The 20,932-nt window shown below is 47.5% G+C and overlaps 1 protein-coding gene across 2 annotated transcripts in view; it reads left to right on the top strand.

Moving 5' to 3' along the window:
* lrrc3 (leucine rich repeat containing 3) overlaps nt 1-20,932 on the top strand; it is a 95,868-nt gene that overhangs the window by 53,250 nt on the left and 21,686 nt on the right. The window contains exon 1 of one of the 2 annotated variants that reach the window (XM_085985488.1): nt 13,217-14,800. The exons of the other annotated variant lie outside the window; for it this stretch is intronic. The gene's annotated coding sequence lies outside the window, so the exon portion shown is untranslated. Of the gene's footprint in view, nt 1-13,216; nt 14,801-20,932 lie in introns of those variants that run through there. 2 annotated transcript variants of the gene reach the window in all.

Here is a 20,932-nt window from a genome sequence, read left to right as displayed (position 1 = left end):
CACGTGTGGATCTTCTCAGCACAGGTAAGTCTGATGTGTTTTCATGAGAGCCTGTATGTGTGTTTGTGTTAGATTGTTCTGGTGGTGAGCGATAAGATTCAGTTTCGGCATTGTCATCGATTTGCTCTTGGATAGTTTCTTGTGTTTTTAGGAGGGAACGGCGGTTCCTCCTGAGAATCTGTCCTTCCTCAGTTCTAACAGTGTATGGCCTTGGTCCTACTTCCTCAAGAACTGTAGCTTTCCTGTTCCATGCATCTGGATCCTCAATCCTGACAACATCATCCCTTGTCAATGGTTTCAGAGTTTTGGATGACTTGTCATAGTATGATTTCTGTTTTAGCTTTAACAGTTGAAGTCTCTGTCTCAGTTCCTTACTCTGCTTTTCTTTTGCACAGCAGGGTAGCGTTGTGCGCAACTTGCGACCCATTAGGAGTTCAGCAGGTGAAGAACCAGAGTCTAAAGGTGAGGCTCGGTAGCTCAGCAGGGCGAGATAAGGATCAAACTTGCTTTCTGTCACTTTCTTCAGTAGCTGCTTGAGAACTTGAACACCTTTTTCTGCCTTACCATTCGACTGAGCATACAAAGGACTGGATGTGATGTGCTGAAAGTCATACTGTGCTGCAAACTGTTGCCACTCCTTACAGTTGAAGCACGGACCATTGTCGCTAACGGCAATCCTGGGAATTCCATGTCTGGCGAAGATGGATTTCACATGCATTATGACACTGCTTGCTGATGTGCTTGAGAGCAGCGCCATCTCAGGATAGTTAGAATAGTAGTCAATCACTATTAGATAGTCTTTACCATTCAAATGAAAAAGGTCCAGACCAACCTTTTGCCATGGTGCTGTTGGTAAGTCAGCTACTATCATTGGTTTCTTTGCTTGTTTGGTTTGGTGTTTCTGACATGTCTCACATTTGCCTATCATGTTCTCAATGTCCTTATTTATGCCAGGCCAATAAACAGTGTCTCTTGCTCTCCTTTTGCATTTTTCAATTCCGAGGTGTCCCTCATGAATCCTTTTGAGCATGTCTCGACGTAGAGCCTGTGGAATGACTATTCTGTTCTGTTTTAGTAATAGTCTACTTGTGACACTCAACTCTGACCTGATGTGATAGTACTTTGGACAGGAACCTTTTTGCCAACCATGATGAATGTTCTCTATTACTGTTTGTAACACTATCTTTTACTGTTTCTTCTGCTATTTGCTTTGATTTCGTGTCTGACACGGGCAGTGCAGCAGTGACCATACTCACATGAACATCCACGTCTTCTTCAGTAGAGCTCACATGACTCATTGTGGGTGCTCGGGATAGTGCATCTGCTAACACTATGTGTTTGCCTGGTGTGTAGATCAGTTCAAAGTCATATCTTTGCAGCTTCATCATGAGTCATTGTATCCTTGGAGACATCTCATTCAGATTTTTTTTTACGATGGCAACCAGTGGGCAGTGGTCTGTCTCAACTGTGAAGGTGGGAAGTCCATATATGTAGTCATGGAACTTTTCTAGTCCAACTACCAAGCCTAGACATTCCTTTTCAATCTGGGCGTATCGACACTCAGAATCAGTCATAGACCTGGAGGCATAGGCAACAGGCTTCCAATCTTCACCCTCTGCTTGTAGCAAGACCGCACCTAGGCCATCTTTTGATGCATCCATTGACACTTTGATTCTCTTTGTTGGGTCAAAGAAGGTGAGTACAGGTGTGGTTGTCAGCACTGTTTTGAGGTTCATCCACTCTTGTTCATGTCTTTCTGTCCATGCAAACTCATTTGTTTTACGTAGCAGGTCTCGCAGACAGGCTGTCTTGGCTGACAAGTTAGGAATGAACTTTCCAATGAAATTTATCATCCCCATGAGGCGTAGCACTCATTTTTTGTCAGTGTGTCGGGGCATGTTGAGTATGGCGTTTACTTTTTCCATATCTGGCTCTATTCCTTTACCAGATAGATTATCTCCTAGGAAAGTGACTTCCTGGATGCCAAACTGACACTTGGCTTTGTTGAGCTTCAGTCCATTCCGGCGTATGCTCTGTAGCACTTTAGTCAGTCTCTCATTGTGTTCTTTCAGTGTGGAGCACCAGATGCTGATGTCATCAACATAGACCCGAACTCCTTCCAGACCTTCAATTATGTGTTCCATCGCTCTATGAAAGATTTCAGATGCAGATATTATCGCAAAAGGCATTCTGAGGAAACAATACCTGCCAAATGGTGTGTTGAAGGTACAGTATTTGGTGCTCTCTTCATCCAGTTTTAGTTGCCAAAATCCTTGTGAGGCATCGAGCTTTGTGAAGTATCTGGCACCTGACATTTCACTGGTGATTTCTTCTCGCTTGGGAATCTGGTAGTGTTCACATTTTATGTTTGCATTTAAGTCCTTTGGATCCATGCATATTCTTCGATCATTGTTCTTTTTCTTTACACATACCATGGAGTTAACCCAGTCTGTTGGCTCTTCGACTTTCCTGATGACTCCTAGTGTGGTCATTCTGTCCAGTTCTTTCTTGAGCCGGTCACGCAGGGGTGCTGGAACTCTTCGTGGAGCATGTACCACTGGCTGAGCATCCTCTAGCTGGATCTTGTAAGTGAATGGTAGAACTCCAAATCCTTTGAACACATCCTGGAAATTACTCACTACAGAATCCACTGAGTCATCTGGTCTGCTTATGGCACAGTTTATACGGTAGACTCTCTTGACCAGTTCTAAGTCCTCACAAGCTTTGTCACCTAGTAGTGAATCAAGTCCTTCAGCCACAACAGAAAACATGAGATGATGCACTTTGTCTTTGACTGTCACTTTAAGTCTGCATACACCTAAGCTATCTATTTTCTGTCCATTATAGTTCTTCAGTAGTACTGACTTTTTCTGTATTTTGGGCTTTTCTTTCATATTTTTAATGTCACTCATACTGATTAAGTTTGCTTTTGCCCCAGTGTCTAGTTTCAGTGTAACTAATGCTCCATTTACCTGCAGTGGCATCATCCCTTTGTCCTCTTTTACTGCATTAACTTTATGTTCAGCATTGTCCATTCCTGAGGGCTGCACATTTTCTGTATCCTTTTTGATATTGTCACATGACACCGTTCATACAAAAAATGTCTCACTTAAATCAGTGTCCTCAATTATATTGACTTGGACTTGTTGCCCTTTCTTTGTTTTTACTTTTGAAAAGCATTGTTTGGCAAAGTGATTCTTTCCATGACATTTTGTGCACATTTTTCCAAATGCTGGGCATTGTTTTGACTGGTGTTTATAACCACAGCGTTTACAATTAAAAATTCCTTCCTCTGATTGCTTTTCATTTCTGTTCTGCCCATGTTTCTTTCCTTTGTAGGACACAGCACCGACAGCAGCACTATCACTTACTACAATCGCATTATTATTAATTTCACTGAAAGTCTTCGCGTGCTTTTGAGCTAGCTGACTGGCTTGGCATATTTTCACAGCATTTTCCAATGTTAGTTCGGTTTCTCTCAACAGACGTTGCCTGACCTTTTTATCATGAATACCAAACACAATCTGGTCACGAATCATGGATAATTTCATTTCAGAGAAATTACATGTCTGTGCTTTCAGTTTCAGATCGGTCACAAAGCTATCAAAAGTCTCATTTTGCTGCTGTGTCCTTGAATGGAACACGTACCTCTCATAGGTTTCGTTCTTTTTGGGAGAACAATGTGTATCAAATTTCTTTAGCACATCATCCAATTTTTTTCTGTCCTGCTCTTGATCAAATACAAATGTATTAAATACCTCTATCGCCTGTGGGCCTGCAACCATAAGCAGCAACGCTACTTTCCTTGCGTCTGGCTTCGTATCGAATCCGATGGCAGCAATGTAGAGTTCGAATTGTTGTTCGAAAGGCCGCCAATTGCAGTCAACATTCCCCATGAGTTTCAAACCCTCCGGTGGCCTCAAAGTCTCCATGTCGTGTTTCACAATTTTCAGCAGATTTCACCAATCCTGGCACCATGTCATGTTCATTAATAACTAGTCGTTTTCATTATGAACAGCTAGCTTGAAGCTAGTCACTTTATTCATGCTATGTGGACTTCTACAGGCATCCATCTTGACTACTGCCTTCTGTGTAGCCTAGTGCATCGTGGGTAGTCCCACTCTTATATACATACAGCTAAACATACAGCGACATACAGCTCCACTTAGTGTACCATTCTAGAATGACATGTTTCTGATCATTACACTCACCAAAATGGCGTCTGGTGTGACCCGCACCGGAAGTATGTGCGCTCGGCACAGATGTCATTTTGGACCCAAATTCACACCTGTAGCCCTGAAAATCCAGGTGCTACGGAGCCAATTTTTGCGGCCATGTACTTTATACCACATCTATGCACATATACATTCCATACCACACCTGTACAAATATGCATTCATTACCACACCTGTACACATATACATTCTACATCATACCTGTAGACATTTACACCGTATAGAATCAGAGAATCATAGAATGGTTACTGCACAGAAGGAGGCCATTCGGCATGTTGAGTCTGTGCCGACTCTCTGCAACAGCACTTCAGCTGGTCCCACTCCCCCGCCCTTTCCCCTTAGCCCTGCAATTTTTGTTCCTTAAGGTACTTATCCAACTCCCTTTTGAAAGCCATGATTGAGTCTGCCTCCACCACCCTTTCAAGCAGTGCATTCCAGATTGTAACCACTCGCTGCATAAAAAGGTTTTTCCTCATGTAACCTTTAGTTCTTTTGCCAATCACCTTAAATCTGGTTCTTGACCCTTCCGCCAATGGGAACAGTTTCTCTCTATCTACTCTGTCTAGACCTCTCATGATTTTGAACACCTCTATCAAATCTCCTCTCAACCTTCTCTGCTCTAAGGAGAACAACCCCAGCTTCTCTAGTCTATCCATCTAACTGAAGTCCCTCATCCCTGGAATCATTCTCGTAAATCTTTTCTGCACCTTCTTTAAGGCCTTCACATCCTTCCTAAAGTGCGGTGCCCAGAATTCGACACAGTACTCCAGTTGAGGCCGAACCAGTGTTTTATAAAGGTTCATCATAACTTCCTTGCTTTTGCAAAGTACTCATTTAGTACCTCATCCATGCCTCTGCCTCCATGCGTAGATCTGTTTTTTGGTCCCTAATCGGCCCCACCCCTCCTCTTACTACCCGTTTATTATTTATATGCCTATAGAAGACTTTTGAATTCCCTTTTATATTAGCTGCCAATCTATTCTCATACTCTCTCTTTGCTCCTCTTATTTTATTTTTCACTTCCCCTCTGAACTTGTCTCACTTGTATTCTCAACTGACATCTGTCATACGCGCTCTTTTTCTGCTTCATCTTACTCTCTGGGGGAGAAATTCGGCGGGCTGCGCCACCAGTTAGCAGCTAAAGAGGGCACTCAGTGGCTTTAGCGCCACTGGCCACGCCTCCCGTGATATTTAGCTGGGGCGCTAATGGCGGCGTTAGCCTGTTGCGCTGCGCCGCCACCGATGACATCATCGGTGTGCACAGCGCCCCGCTACCGCCCCGATCGCGATATTTGGCAGCAACCGCCTCTGTAGCGCCGCTCACTAATCGCGCCCGGTTCACGGGGGCCTACCTGTGGCGGCAGTGGCGCAAATTAAGGTGGAGGTGCGGGGCGGCCGTTTTTTTTCGGCGGCCGCCTGCCAGCACCTCCGTCCCCGGCCTCCTGTTCTCCCCCTGCGGCATTGCCGGCTGTTTTCCGAGAGCCCGGCACTTCTCCTCGGTGCCAGGCTCTTTTGCCGGCACTCGCGATTGCTCATCGCATTGGTGCAGGCCCCTCCCCCTTAAGAAGGCCTGCAGTACCGCAGCGCGCTGTGCCGCAGCATGTGGCGCTGTGGCAAGTTGCGCTGCAATATTCAGTTTCAGCGCCCTAAGAGGGACGTGGAGCGCCTCGAGCCTCGCCCCGTGTCCCTCTTGGGGTGCTCAAGCTGAATTTCCGGCAATCGCTGCTGCTCCGATCGCAGCGCAAAATCTGGCGCCCAGGCGAGCTTGGCGCCCTGTTTACGGCTCAACCCAATTTCTCCCCCTCTATCTCTTTCGTCATCCAGGGAGCTCTGGCTTTTGTTGCCCTACCTTTCCCCCTCGTGAGAATGTACCTCAACTGCACCGGAACCATCTCCTCTTTAAAGGCAGCCCATTGTTCGATTACAATTTGCCTGCCAATCTTTGATTCCAACTTACCCGGGCCAGATCCGTTCTCAACCCACTGAAATTGGCCTTCCTCCAACTAAGTATTTTTACTGTAGATTGCTCCCTGTCCTTTTCCATAGCTAATCTAAACCTTATGATACTATGACCACTGTTCCCTAAATGTTGCCCTACTGACACATGCTCCACGTGACCCACCTCATTCCCAGAACCAGATCTAGCAATGCCTCCTTCCTCGTTGGACCGGAAACGTACTGATCAAGAAAGTTCTCCTGAACTCACTTCATAAAATGTTCCCCCTCTCTGCCCTTTACACTATTACTATCCCATACCTGTACACACATTTACTGTATACCATATCTGTACACACATAGGGCTCGATTATCATTGAGCCATGGAGTCGGGCTTGGAGGCGTGCGGGGGGTTAAAAATCGCAAAAACTGGCGGGCGGGACCCCCCCCGCCGCCACCGCCTGGTTCCCGACTCTGAGCAATTTTAACTCAGGCGTGTCTGATGGTCCCGACTCCGTCCGGCATCCAACAGGCAGGACTGGTCTTTAAGGCCCTTAATAACCAGTAAATGGCCCCTATAATCATATTTTAACAGGCCCTTGCAAATTTAACCCTTTCCCCACGTAAAACACGCCTGGTGGGAAACACAAATGTGAAACCTGGCGGGAGCACTATTGGATTGCTGACTACCAACTGCAGGTCAACCATTAAAGAGGAGATTTGATCAGCCATCATTTGCAGGTGGCAGGACTTAGTGGTCTCAGGTCTGGGGCAAATTTTAGAAGGCTTAACCACACCTGTGGAAGGTTGGAGCCTCACACCCATCTCCAGTGTGGCCTCCTGGGAAACCCCTCTCGCCACCTTCACTCAGCGCTTCCTCAACGGAGGCATATACCAGAAGCATGGGAGCCATTTATTTCCTTCCCATCTGGGCATTAGAGGAGCTCGAGCACCAGCCGCGGCACCAGCAGAACCAGGAACAACAGCAGCACCAGCAACAGCAGCAGCAGCAGGAGCGCCAGGCTGCTGCTCACCCACCTGAGGTTGCACAGGCCAGAAGGGGCCAGTACCTGGAAGCCCGTCGGCGCAGGAGATACCCCCCCAAAAAGGGTCTACAGATGCAGGGTCCCCTTTCTCAACATGTCTGAGCAGCAGTGCCAAAGGCGGCTCCGACTTTCGCGAGAGGTAGTGACTGACATCCGCGCAATGCTACAGCAAGACCTGCTGCTCAAAGGACCAGGTGGACAAGCATTACCAGTGGCCGTCAAAGTCAACACCACACTCAACTTTTTTGCCTCAGGCTCATTCCAGGGATCAGCAGCAGACATCAGCGGCATCTCCCAGGCGGCTGCACACACTTGCATCACGCAGGTAACCGATGCCCTCTTTGCCCTCGCACACAATCACATCCATTTCACCAAGGATCGAGCAAGTGTCACGGCGCGAGCGGTTGGATTAGCTCAATTGGCAGGCTTTCCAAGGGTGCAGGACGTCATTGACTGCACACATGTGGCCCTTACGGCACCCCATCGCAATCCAGGTATTTTTGTCAACCGCAAGGGCTTCCACTCTCTTAACGTTCAGCTGGCGTGTGACCACAAGAAGGAAATTTTGCATGTTTGTGCCATGTACCCTGGCAGTTGCCATGACTCCTTCATACTGTGCCAGTGTAGTGTGCCTCCACTATTCAGTCCGCCAGACCAACTTAACGGATGGCTACTTGGAGACAAGGGCTATCCCCTGAGGACGTGGCTGATGACGCCGTTGAGGAGCCCATCCAACGAAGCTGAGGAGAGCTACAACTCCAGCCACATGTCCACCAGAGCCATAATCGAGCAAACCATCGGTTTGCTGAAGATGCGCTTCAGATGCCTGGATAGATCAGGTGGAGCCCTGCAGTACTCAGCAGCCAGGGTCTCCAGAATCGTCATGGTTTGCTGTGCACTTCACAACATGGCACAGCGTCATGGCTTGCAGATTCCTGAGGACCAAGTGGCTCCTCACATATCCTCCTCAGATGAGGAGGAGGAGGAGGAGGGCGAAAACGAACATCCTGCAGAGGCCCATCAACCAGCGGCAGCATTACGCGAGAACATTGCTGCCCGGGATGCAAGGAACGCACTCATCCTGGTCAGATTTGCTTAGCCTAGTCAATCAAACACTTTTGCCTCGCAGCTTCTTAGCAGAGCATTGACAATGGTCAAGAACCAGAGGATTCCTAGCACTCCGACCACCATACTGACAGTTGCAAGTACTCCTAAGGCCTCAATGTGGAAGTCCCAATAGCGAAATGACAGATGCCACAACTGCGACATTTGCCATCAGAATTTTTATGTACAATTACGACGTGATAGCATTTTTACACGAAACACAAAATTCCACCCAAGTGACTACCCTTGTGACTACTTGTGCTTTATCTTCCTCTTACGCGTGCTCCTACGTAGTGCTTCCCCTGTGGCTTCAGCAGATGTGGAGGCCCCTTGCTCACTTTCCTGCTGCTCCTGTCTCGACACCTTTGGCGGGCGTCCTCTGGGGTTGCAAGCCTGTGAGGGCTCGTCAACAGTCTACTGCTCCTGCAGCTGTGCAGGGGTTGAGACGTCTATCTCACTTGGGTGTGGACTCTGGTGGGGCTCTGACTGAGGGCTCTGCAGTGGCATGGAAGTGTGAGCGCTTGGAGAGGAGCCCCCACTTCCTTGAGGTATGCCACCAACCTCCCTCTCATGGGTCAGGTCCCCCTCAGCGCCTGCAAGTAGCTGGAGAGCACCTTGCTGCACATCAGGGGGCCATGGGGACCCGTATCTGCAATGGCAGTCCTACTCAGAAGGACTTCCATGAAGGTCTGGCTTCTCTGTTCAATAGATGCCCATCGCTCCTCAAGAGATGTCATTCTATTCTGAACAATGACCATGTTTTCCATACCCTGGTGACTAAGCTCCTCCATGGCAATAGCCCTCCTCTCCTCTCCTCTACCGTAGCCATTCTCTCCTGTATGGTAGCCAGCCTTACCACGGAGGTAGCAATCTTTTCCACGGAGGTAGCCATCCTTTCCGTGGTGATGCGTTCATGCACCAATGACTCCACAAAGGCTCTGCTCATGTTCGCTATGGACTCCTCCATTCGCTCCACACTTGCAGCGACCCTAGAGACAAAACCTGCCAGAGACTCCTGCATCTGTGCCTGGAGTTCCATCACCTCCGATCTTATGGATGGACTCAGAGGCAGAGGGTCGACATGCTGCTGAGCTGAGCTGGCAGAGTCCTACGCCCTCCGACTAGGACTCTCCACTGCTGTCCCTGTCTCCACAATCTGCTGATGCTCACTTGTGAGCTGTGATACACCAGGTGACAACACTACTCTATGTCCCGAAGGTCCCACCGAGGTGTGAGTGTCTGCGCTGGTGCTGGGTGCGCTGAATTCTGCTGACGATACGCCCTCAGAGGTTGCAGCTTCCTCTGGGGAGTCTGGCTGCTCAGCCTCTACTCCCCCATAGGACCATCACAAGCATCCGTCCCCCCTAGCCAGGAAGAAAAGGAAAGAGTCAGAGATGTGATGCAAAGGCTACATGCACATAGCTTTTTGCAGATGCTCATAAGTCCATCTGTTACAGCTTCACAATCATTATCAGCGACTCATGCAATGTCAAAGAGAGAGATGGGAAACTTTTCTGTCACCAGCTTGCTGTGTTGCACCCATCTGTCCGTCCCCCATGCGCGAATCATCCTCAATGTCCATGATTTCCAGGACGGCCTCCTCCCAGGGGGTCAGGTGGGCTAATGAGGCTGTCTCTCCTCCTGTCCTGGCTCGCTCTCTTTTGTTGTGAGCTCTCTTTTCCTGCAATGAGGGAGACAAGTGGAGGTTGAGTGAGAATGAAGGAGTGAGTGTAGAGATTGCATAGCATAGATACTTAGAAGGAGACAAAGATGGAGTGAGGTTGCAAGACCAAGGGCCCTCCCTGTGTGTTGTCAGTTGTGTTCAAAGCATCAGAGTAATAGGGAGTGTGAGGGCTGCATGGTGGAATAGTTATGTGAATGTGAGCATAGAGAGAGGGAATGGGTAAGGGTGCATGGATGCCAGTGTCAAGTGGGATGTGGAGGAAGAGATTGCTAAAGTTGAGTGCTGGTGAGGAAAGGCAATGGGGATCAGATTGAGGGTGATGGGAAATTCATACTCACTTTTCCAGTGCGCTGAAGGTCATGAAATCTTTTCCGGCACTGTATCCAGGTTCTGCGGGTGACTCCCAAGGCCTCCTCAGTCACCTGCATCCACACTGCCTTGGTCTGAGTGGGAGGCCTCTTCCTCCCTGATGAAGGGAACAGCACCTCCCTGTTGGCCCTAGCCCCATCGACTAATGCCTGCAGTGCTGCCTCGTCAAAGCGAGGAGCTGATCTTGCCCTCCCGCTTGTCATCTTTCCTGCAGGTCCCTCTGACACTAAATGGAGAAAGCTTGGAAGCCTGCAGAAGAAGCAAGGCTTGCTGTGGACCTTAAATGCAGCAGCAATGATGATGTCATCGGAGGGGACTTTCAGTCATGAAAAACCCATTTGCAAAGGCTTCCCACATGTTGGAAATCAATTGGCCAATTGAGTTAAAATTGCATCAATCTCCCACATCCATTTAGATTCGTGTGGGAAACACGAAATTCGGATAATACGACAACAGCCCACACCTGAGTTAAAATCCAGTCCATACACTCTATAGCAACAACAGAAAATGCTGGAAACACTCAGCAGGTCAGGCAGCAATGTGGAGAGAGAAACAGAGTTAACGTTTCGGGTCGATGACCCTTCGTCAGAACTGGAAAATGTTGGAGAAGTAACAGATTTTGAAGTAAGCATGGGGCAGGGAAAGATAGGAGGTGAGGAAAGAACAAAGGGAAGGTCTGTGATAGGATGGAAGGCAGGAGAGATTAAAAGACAAAAGGGATGATGGTGCAAGGCAAAAGGAGATGGTAATGGGACAAGTTAAGAAACAAAAGATGATTCTAGATGAGGTGTAAATGACAATGGCAGAATCATCAACAGCTGCCATGTGAGAGAAAAAAGAAAAGATTGGGGCTGAGGTTATAGTCTGAAATTGTTGAACTCGATGTTGAGTCCAGAAGGCTGTAAAAGTGCCTAATCGAAAGATGAGGTGTTGTTCCTCGAGCTTACATTGAGCTTCGTTGAAACAGTGTAAGAGGCCGAGGATGGAGAGGTCAGAGTGGGAGTGGAGCGGAGAATTAAAGTGACAGACGATCGGAGGCTCGGGGTCATGCTTACGGACTGAATGGAGGTGTTCCGCAAACAGGTCAGCCAATCTGCGTTTGGTCTCTCCAATGTAGAGGAGACTGCTTCATGAACATCGAATACAGTATACTAAATTGCAAGAAGTACAAGTAAATCGCTGTTTCAGCTGGAAGGAGTGTTTGGGGCCCTGGACAGTGGGAAGGGAAGAGGTAAAAGGGCAGGTGTTGCATCTCCTGGGCTTGCACGGGAAGGTGCCATGGGATGGGGAAGGGGTGTTGGGGTGATTGAGGAGTGAACCAGGGTGTCGTGGAGGGGTGCGGTCCCTTCGGAATGCTGAAAGGGGAAGATGTGTTTGGTGGTGGGATCATGCTGGAGGTGGCGGAAATGGCGGTGGATGATCCGTTGAATGTGGAGGCTGGTGGGGTGAAAGGTGAGGACAAAGGGAACCCTATCATGGTTCTGGGAGGGAGGGGAAGGGGTGAGAGCAGTCGTGCGGGAAATGGAAAGACACGGTCGAGGGCCCTGTGAACCACGGTAGAAGGGAATCCTCAGTTGAGGAAAAAGGAAGACAGAGCGGAAGCACAAGTATGGAAGGTGGCATTGACAGAACAGATGCGGCGGAGACGGAGAAACTATTGCTATTGTACACTCTATAGCATATCTGCCTAGAAATTCATTGGCACCCTCCCCATTTTTTGGGTGCTAAACAGGCGCCCAAGCCTCCAATATGGCAGGCAGGAAGCGTATGTTCATTATGAGCCTGTCATATTGCTATAGGCCAAAAAATCGGCATCCAGGGCCCGCGCCTGAAACAGGCATTAGACCCTTTGCATATGCAAATAAGGGGCCTAGCGCCTGCATAAGGCCCCCTCTGGAAAAATTGGGTTGCCCTGAGGCAGCCAGTGCTGCCTGTGTTCAGGAAAACCAGGTCCACATGCGGCCTAACTGGTTATCATTAAAGGCTGCCACCAAAATGTTAGTGCTCCTCCTGGCTCCACATTAAAACCGCACGGCCCGATCATGACCTTGACCCACCCCATGCCGACAGGGGCAAGAGTGCTGATGGCAGAGTAGAGAGCATTACATTTTTCTTCCTCCAGAGAGGGAGAACTCCCTTATTTAGTTCTAATTCTGGGTTGCCCAGAGTGCCCATGTGGACAGCATGATGAACATGTTGAGCCATATCTAATCAGTGCCTCTGTCTGTCTCTCAAAAAAAGAAGACAGAACATTGCTCTAAACCTTTCAGCGTATTCTCATCAACATTCACAGTGCTACGCAGGCACAAGGTTATGTCTTCATTCTCCCCATTCTTCTTCTTCTTAGGCAGCCCCTCGGAACCGAGGATGACTTGCTTCCACATTAAAAATGAGCTCGCATGTGGCTGATTAGTCCAATGCGGGACCTACAGTCTCTGTCACAGGTGAGGCAGACGGTGGTTGAAGGGGCGGGTGGGGTGCTTTGGTTGACGTGCACTCCTTGCGCTGCCTGCGCTTGGCTGGGGACATGGCCGACATAACCAGGTGTTGTGTCAGCTGTGGCTCAGTGGGTAGCACTCTTGCATCTGAGTCTGTAGATCAAGGGCTCAAGCCCCACTCCAGAGACTTGTGCACAAAATCTAGGCTGACACTCAGTGCAGTACTGAGGGAGTGCTGCACTGTCAGAGATGCCATCTTTTAGATGAGACGTTAAACTGAGGCCCCGTCCGCCCTCTCAGGTGGACTTAAAAGATCTCATGGCACTATTTCAAAGAAGAGCAGGGAAGTTATCCCCAGTGTCCTGGCCAATATTTATCTCTCTAAAACAGATTATTTGGTCATTATCACATTCCTGTTTGTGGGAGCTTGCTGTGCACAAACTGGCTGTCGCGTTTCCTACATTACAACAGTGACTACACTTCACAAAGTACTTCATTGGCTGTAAAGAGCTTTGGAATGTCCTGAGATTGTGAAAGGTGCTATATAAATGTAAGTCTTTTTTTGTTACAACTGGGAGCCTTCATCCGATCCCATTGTTGGAAGCCAACAAATCTGAACGCAGGTGCGAGTATGATACCTGTCGCAAGCTCTGTATAATTAGCCCCCTGACTGCGTCCCGAACCTATCCCTCCCAGCTCTGAAGCTCGAGTTCTCCCAGAAGTAATATGAACACATGTGAGTTCAAAGGCCAGTTGAGATTGGGATTCAATTCCCAGCCCTTCCGGGTCTGAGAGTCCAATGCTTTATTGTAGCAGCTGCTAGCCCATTGCTTCTAACTCCTGAATCTGTACATTGAAGCTTGCTTTACAGCAAACATAGTGTGGCAGATACACCTTCGGTAACAGTGTATCCGGTGTAGAGTGGAAATAGAGTGCTCTCCCTCGGCGGCCAGATTTACCTTGGACTGAATATGGAAGGGGTGGAGGGGAGGGGAGGAATCCAATAAACCCTCCAGAGACTATGTTTGAAATCCGCAGCCAGTAACCAGGCAACGTGGGTCATCAGTTCATTGACATCCCTTGTGTAAGCTATGCTTCCTACTTTGTTCCTCTGTAGCATTGTTGATGTGGCAGAGATTGGATCCGAAGTGAAGTGTAACTGTTTGGAGTTATGCCTGAACACACACACACACATATATATATGCACAAATACATGCACACACATATACATAAACACACACACACACAAATACATACAGACACATCATACACACTGAAACACACACAGTACAATCATCATACAGCTCCAGAATAGTAACAACCTACTCTATGACTCCCAAATAATGCACCCACCCTGTCTCCTTTTTCTCATCATAATGCATATGTACAGCTCTGATTAATTGCAATCCATTGGTTAATGTAGTAAACAGTAAGGAGGATAGTAGCAGACTTCAGGAGGACACAGACTGACTAGAGAAATGGGAAGACACATGCCAGATGAAATTTAATGCAGGGAGGTGTAAAGTGATTCATCTTGCTAGGAAGAAAGGGGAGAGGAAATATAAACGAAATGATACAATTTTAAAGGAGGGAGTGCAGGAACAGGGAGACCTGGGGGTGTATGTATCTTTGAAGATGGCAAGACAAGTTGAGAAGGTTGTTTAAAAAAAGGAAATAACAACAGAAAACGCTGGAAAAACTCGGCAGGCCAGGCAGCATCCGTGGAGAGAGAAACAGAGTCAACGTTTCAGCTCTGGGACCCTTCATCAGAACTGGAAAAAAATGGATATGTTGTTGGAGTCGCTTAAATCAACAGGCTCTGAGACTTTTGTTGCAGCAAAGGCAAAACGCGTGTTACTTTATTCGCTCTCCATGAGGACTGAGGGTCTCAGCCTCGTTGCAGGGCTATGACGTCATCACGCTACCGACGCATGATGTCATCACGCTACTGACGCTCTTAAAGGGACCCTGCCCCGATAACCCAACCAAGTACGTATATATAACAACATTGGCTATACATAGTGAATTGTGTTTAGGTACATATAACAACATTGGCTATACATTGTGAATTGTGTTATTGTCCCTATGTGGTCTCCGCCACAATGTAACAGATATTAAGCAGGAATAACAACAGAAAATGCTGGAAATACTCAGCAGGCCAAGCAGCATCTGTGGATATTAAGCAGGTGCAGAGACAGGAGGGGAGGAAGGAATTGAAGGAATATACTGTGCTTTTGTAAGAGGCAGGAAAGATCAAATGTTGCAAATGGGAATGGCAAAATCATACAGCATGAAAAATGGGGGCAGGGGTTATAATTTCAAATTGTTGAACTCAATGTTGAGGCCAGAAGGCTTTAAAGTGCCTAATCGAAAGATGGGGTGCTGTTCCTCGAGCTTACGTTGAGCTACATTGGATCAATGTAATAGGCTGAAGACGGTGAGGTCTGAGTGGGAGTGGAGCGGAGAATTAAAGTGAGCGCAGAAGTGCGGGAAATGGAACGGACACGGTCAAGGGCCGTGTCAACCACAGTAGAGGGGAATCCTTGGTTGAAGAAAAAGGAAGACATGTCGGAAGCACTGGTATGGAAGGTGGCATCGTCAGAACAGACGTGGCGGAGACGGAGAAACTGTGAGATTGGAATAGAGACCTTACAGGAAGCGGGGTGGGAGGAAGTGTAGTCCAGCTAGCTGTGGGAGTCAGTGGGCTTGTAGTGGATGTTTGTCGAAAGCCGATCGCCAGAAATGAAGACGGAGAAGTCAAGGAAGGGAAGAGAAGAGTCAAAGATGGACCATGTGAAGGTGAGGGAAGGGTGGAAATTGGAAGTAAAGTGAATGAACTTATCAAGTTCAGGGCGAGAGCAGGAGACGGCACCGATACAGCCATCAATGTACCCGAAAAAGAGGTGAGGGAGGGGACCTGAGTAGGACTGGAACAAAGAATGTTCCACATATTCCATGATAAGGCAGGCATAGCTAGGACCCATGCGGGTTCCCATAGCAACACCTTTAATTTGGAGGAAGTGAATGGAATCACATTGTCTCACATTGAACAACTTCTCCTCTGACTCCACTCACTTCCTCCAAATTAAAGGTGTTGCTATGGGAACCCGCATGGGTCCTAGCTATGCCTGCCTTTTCATGGAATATGTGGAACATTCTTTGTTCCAGTCCTACTCAGGGCACCTCCCTCACCTCTTTTTCCAGTACATCGATGACTGTATCAGTGCCATCTCCTGCTCTCGCCCTGAACTTGGTAAGTTCATTCACTTTACTTCCAATTTCCACCCTTCCCTCACCTTCACATGGTCCATCTCCGACTCTTCTCTTCCCTTCCTTGACTTCTCCGTCTCCATTTCTGGCGATCAGCTTTCGACAAACATCCACTACAAGCCCACCGACTCCCACAGCTAGCTGGACTACACTTCCTCCCACCCCGCTTCCTGTAAGGACTCTATTCCATTCTCCCAGTTTCTCCGTCTCTGCCGCGTCTGTTCTGACGATGCCACCTTCCATACCAGTGCTTCCGACATGTCTTCCTTTTTCCTCAACTGAGGATCCCCCTCTACTGTGGTTGACATGGCCCTTGACCGTGTCCGTTCCATTTCCCGCACTTCTGCGCTCACCCCTTCCCCTCCCTCCCAGAACCATGATAGGGTTCCCCTTGTCCTCACCTTTCACCCCACCAGCCTCCACATTCAACGGATCATGCTCCGCCATTTCCACCACCTCCAACGTGATCCCACCACCAAACACATCTTCCCCTCACCTCCCCTTTCAGCATTCCAAAGGGACCGCTCCCTCCGCGACACTCTGGTCCACTCCTCAATCACCCCTAACAGCCCTTCCCTTTCGCCTGGCACCTTCCCGTGCAAGTGCAGGAGGTGCAACACATGCCCTTTTACCTCCTCCCTTCCCACTGTCCAGGGCCCCAAACACCCCTTCCAGATGAAACAGCGATTTACTTGTACTTCTTGCAATTTAGTATACTGTATTCGCTGCTCACGATGCGGTCTCCTCTACATTGGGGAGACCAAACGCAGATTGGGCGACCGCTTTGCGGAACACCTCCGTTCAATCCGTAAGGGTGATCCTGAGCTTCCGGTCGCCTGTCACTTTAATTCACCGCTTCACTCCCACTCTGATCTCTCTGTCCTCGGCCTATTACATTGTTCCAATGTAGCTCACCGTAAGCTCGAGGAACAGCACCTCATCTTTCAATTAGGCACTTTAAAGCCTTTTGGCCTCAACATTGAGTTCAACAATTTGAAACTATAACCCCTGCCCCCATTTTTCATGCTGTATGATTTTGCCATTCCCATTTGCAACATTTTATCTTTCCTGCCTCTTACAAAAGAACAGTATGTTCCTTCAATTCCTTCCTCCCCTCCTATCTCTGCACCTGCTTAATATCTGTTACATATCCAGCTTTTTCCAGTTCTGATGAAGGGTCCCAGACCTGAAACGTTGACTCTGTTTCTCTCTCCGCAGATGCTGCCTGGCCTGCTGAGTTTTTCCAGCGTTTTCTGTTGTTATTTCAGATTTCCAGCATCCGCAGTATTTTGCTATTATGTTAAAAAAAGGATATGAGATCCTTGGCTTTATTAATAGAGTACAAAAGCAAGGAAGTTATGCTAAACCTTTATAAAACACTGGTTAGGCCGCAGCTGGAGTATTGTGTTCAATTCTGGGCACATAAGAACATAACATAAGAAATAGGAGCAGGAGTAGGCCATACGGCCCCTCAAGCCTGCTCCAACATTCAATAAGATCATGGCTGTTCTTCTACCTCAACTCCACTTTCCCGCCCTATCCCCATATCCCTTGATTCCCCTGGAGTCCAAAAATCTATTGATCGTAGTCTTGAATATACTCAACGACTGAGCATCCACAGCCCTCTTTAAGATGAATGTCAAGGCCTTGGAGAGGGTGCAGAGGAGACTTACTAGATTAGATTGCTACCAGGGATGAGGGACTTCAGGTATATTGTAAGGGGTGGTGTGTGGGGTCAGCTTCACCTCTGACATGAGCGGTTCGAATCGCTCCTACTCCCTTGGTTCTAGACCTTGGACTTCTTTGGGGGTTGTGATAAAAGTGCAGCAAACAACTGATTTTGGTGCAAGAATTTTGATCTTTATTTGAGAAAGAAAATACAACACAATAATAACTCTAATAAAATGGGGAAAACACTTCGACATACACGAGGGAAAAATTACAGTAGACAAATATCTCACCCCTACCAATCCCACCTTACTAGCTAAGTTAGGCTCTGAAAGGACCAGGGATAATGCTCACCAAAATGACTCCTTGACAGTTTGTAGAGTGGAAAAACTTGCGAATCTTCGGTTTTCTTCCGAGTTGGTTTTCTTTGGTCGCGGTGGCCCAATATTACCTGGTTGGCTGATGGTAATGTTCGGTTGGTTGTTTCGTAAGGCCCTTGTTGCCGCGAGGTGTCTGATGATCACTGAAACTGTTGCTCCGGTTTCTTCTTGTGTTTGAACTGCTCCAGAGAGAGAGAACTTCTGCGAGACTCCTTCGAACTGCAGAGAGTACTGAACTCGAACTTGGAACTCTCTGTACTTCTTGAACTCCCACCTTGCTGAACCGTTTTCAACTGTTTGAACTGTTCTGCTGAAACCTTCCTGACGAGTCTTTCGAACTTCTTGACTTCTCTGTCTTTAGAAAACAGGCTTTCAATTATACTAAATTGGGGCCTCCTAATCTGATTAAGTTGTTTAAAGTGGTTTCGGGATGGTTCCTGAGCTGTTGAGGTCTTATCTAATTGTATTGAATTGTCCTCAAGCTTTTGAATTTCCTGTGGGGCCTGAGATTCTTTGTAGGTTGGCTAAACAATTTGGTTTATGCATGATTTTGATGGGTTCTGTGAGGCTGTTCTTTCGTGGGTCTATTGTCAGCATGTAAATGTCTTGATAGGGGCTGAGTGACGTTTACAGTTTCCCCCAGACAGTTTGATTACCTCGAATACTCAAACTGGCTACTGCATAGGTAGATCCCAAATTCTTTGTTGCAGCCTGTTTCCCAAACATGCCTGAACATGTCCCTTTTAAAATGCCAAGCCTGGTTTTTGACCTTGAATCTCCTTGCTAAGCCCAACATGCCTTTTATCCTCCTGTAGTTTTTAGCAAGGGTCCAAAATCACTTTAATATGGTTTTACTTTTACTTTCGTAATGGGGGATCTGTAAATTTTGAAAATCCTACACTATGGAGAGACTAGAGAAGCTGGGATTGCTCTCCTTAGGGCAGAGATTATGGTGAGATTTAATAGAGGTGTTCAAAATTATGAAGGATTGTGATAGAGTATATAGGGAGAAACTGTTTCCACTGGCAGGAGAGTCGGTAACAAGAGGACACAGATTTAAGGTCATTGACAGAAGAACCAGAGGGAGATGAGGAGAATTTTTTTTACATGGCAAGCTGTTATGATCTGGAATGCACTGCCTGAAAGGGTGGGGGAAGCAGATTCAATAACAACTTTTAAAAGGGAATTGGATAAATAGTCAAAAAGGATAAATTTGCAGGGCTGTGGAAAAAGAGCAGGGGATTGGGATTAATTGGCTAGCTCATTCAAAGAGCCTGCACAAGCATGGTGGGCCAAATGGCCTCCTTCTATACTGTAGAATTCTATTATTCTATGAATCGACCCCGATTCCAGCATTACCTGAGCCACTGAAGCCTTGAAATGACACCGGGGGGAGATGTTAATTTCAACTTTTATCGCCGGGCAGAAATCTGGGCGACAGTGAATCGGACGTCCGTTTTACACTCCGCCCGATTTTCTTTCCATTTTAGTTAATAGTCCCGAGTTTAACTGGTGGCCGAGGGATGATTGTGGGGCTGGCTGGGTGAGTGTTAGGCTTACCCCAACTCGCCAACGTGAGCCCCGGGCCATTTTAACTCACTTAAATATACCAGGCCCCACCCCTGCCCGTACCCAGCATCAATGATGTACCAGAGGGTGGGAATCTGCGAGCACGGCAGGAGCTTGTTGCCGGGAACCCATGTTAACGCTGCTTGGCAAAGATAAGTCTGGGTGGGAGTGGGGGGGGTTCTGGAGGCGATGGTGGTGGGGTGGTAGCAAGGAGAGGAACCTTGAGAAACTAAAAAAGCATTAGCCTCCTAGGCTTTCTTCTGGGTATGCGGCTTCTTGACACCCAGTTTCCGTGGCGATGTCGGCACCGGGTGCCGAGCTGGCTGAAAACAAGATAAAATGGCATCAGGGCCTGATTGACATCATTGGAACTCGACTTTTGAATCTCAACGAGGCCAAAACATGCCTGTCGGGGCTAAAAGGGTTAAATTGTGAGGACAGGTTGTATAGACTAGGCTTGTATTCCCTTGATTGCAGAAGATTGAGGGTGATGTGATCATGATGTTTAAGATGATTAAAGGATTTGATAGGGTAGATAGCGAGAAACTATTTCCTTTGGTGGCGGTGTCCTGAACAAGGGGGCATAACCTTAAAATTAGAGGTGGTTAAAATCAGCCCTAATGGAAAAGAAAATCAGGTGAGGTGTAAAACGGGTGTCCGATTCGGCTTTCACCCGGTTACCCCCGCTACAATATTAGTCTCTGAATGCTTAACGGGATCCCATGAAATTCCCCTTTCGTCTCCTGTTGTAGCATAGTCGTCATCCCCTTCAAGACAAACTGGCTAATGCCTCCGTTAAGGGAGCAGTGAATGAATTTCACGCAAATTTACCAATTATAACGTCAGGGAATGGGTTATTATAAGATTGCTAAGCAGCTGTCCGTGCCTTACTGTAAACTGGTGCTCATTCAGTTCCTCTCTTAAGAAAAGTGGCTTAGAATCGCCGTTAAGGTCCTGACCAATATTTATCCTTCAACCAGCATCACTAAAAAACAGATAATCTGATCATTTATCTCATTGTTGTTTGTGGGACCTTGCTGTGCGCAAATTAGCTGCTGCGTTTCCTACACTATAACAGTGACTGCAGTTCAAAAGCACTTCATTGGCTGTAAGCATTTGGGGACATCCTGAGGTGGTGAAAAGTACTTTATAAATGCAAGTCTTTCTTTCTTTCTTTTCTTTCTCTGCACTCTTTGTTAGTGCTGCCTATTTGTATGCAGATATCGCCCAGCAT

The sequence above is a fragment of the Somniosus microcephalus genome, chromosome 4 (genome assembly GCF_052327205.1).
Source record: "Somniosus microcephalus isolate GS21.2 chromosome 4, FLI_Smic_1.0, whole genome shotgun sequence".
In the NCBI taxonomy this organism is placed as follows: domain Eukaryota; kingdom Metazoa; phylum Chordata; class Chondrichthyes; order Squaliformes; family Somniosidae; genus Somniosus; species Somniosus microcephalus.
The sequence above is the reverse complement of the archived record's forward strand: the minus strand, read 5'-3'. Positions and strand labels throughout refer to the sequence as shown.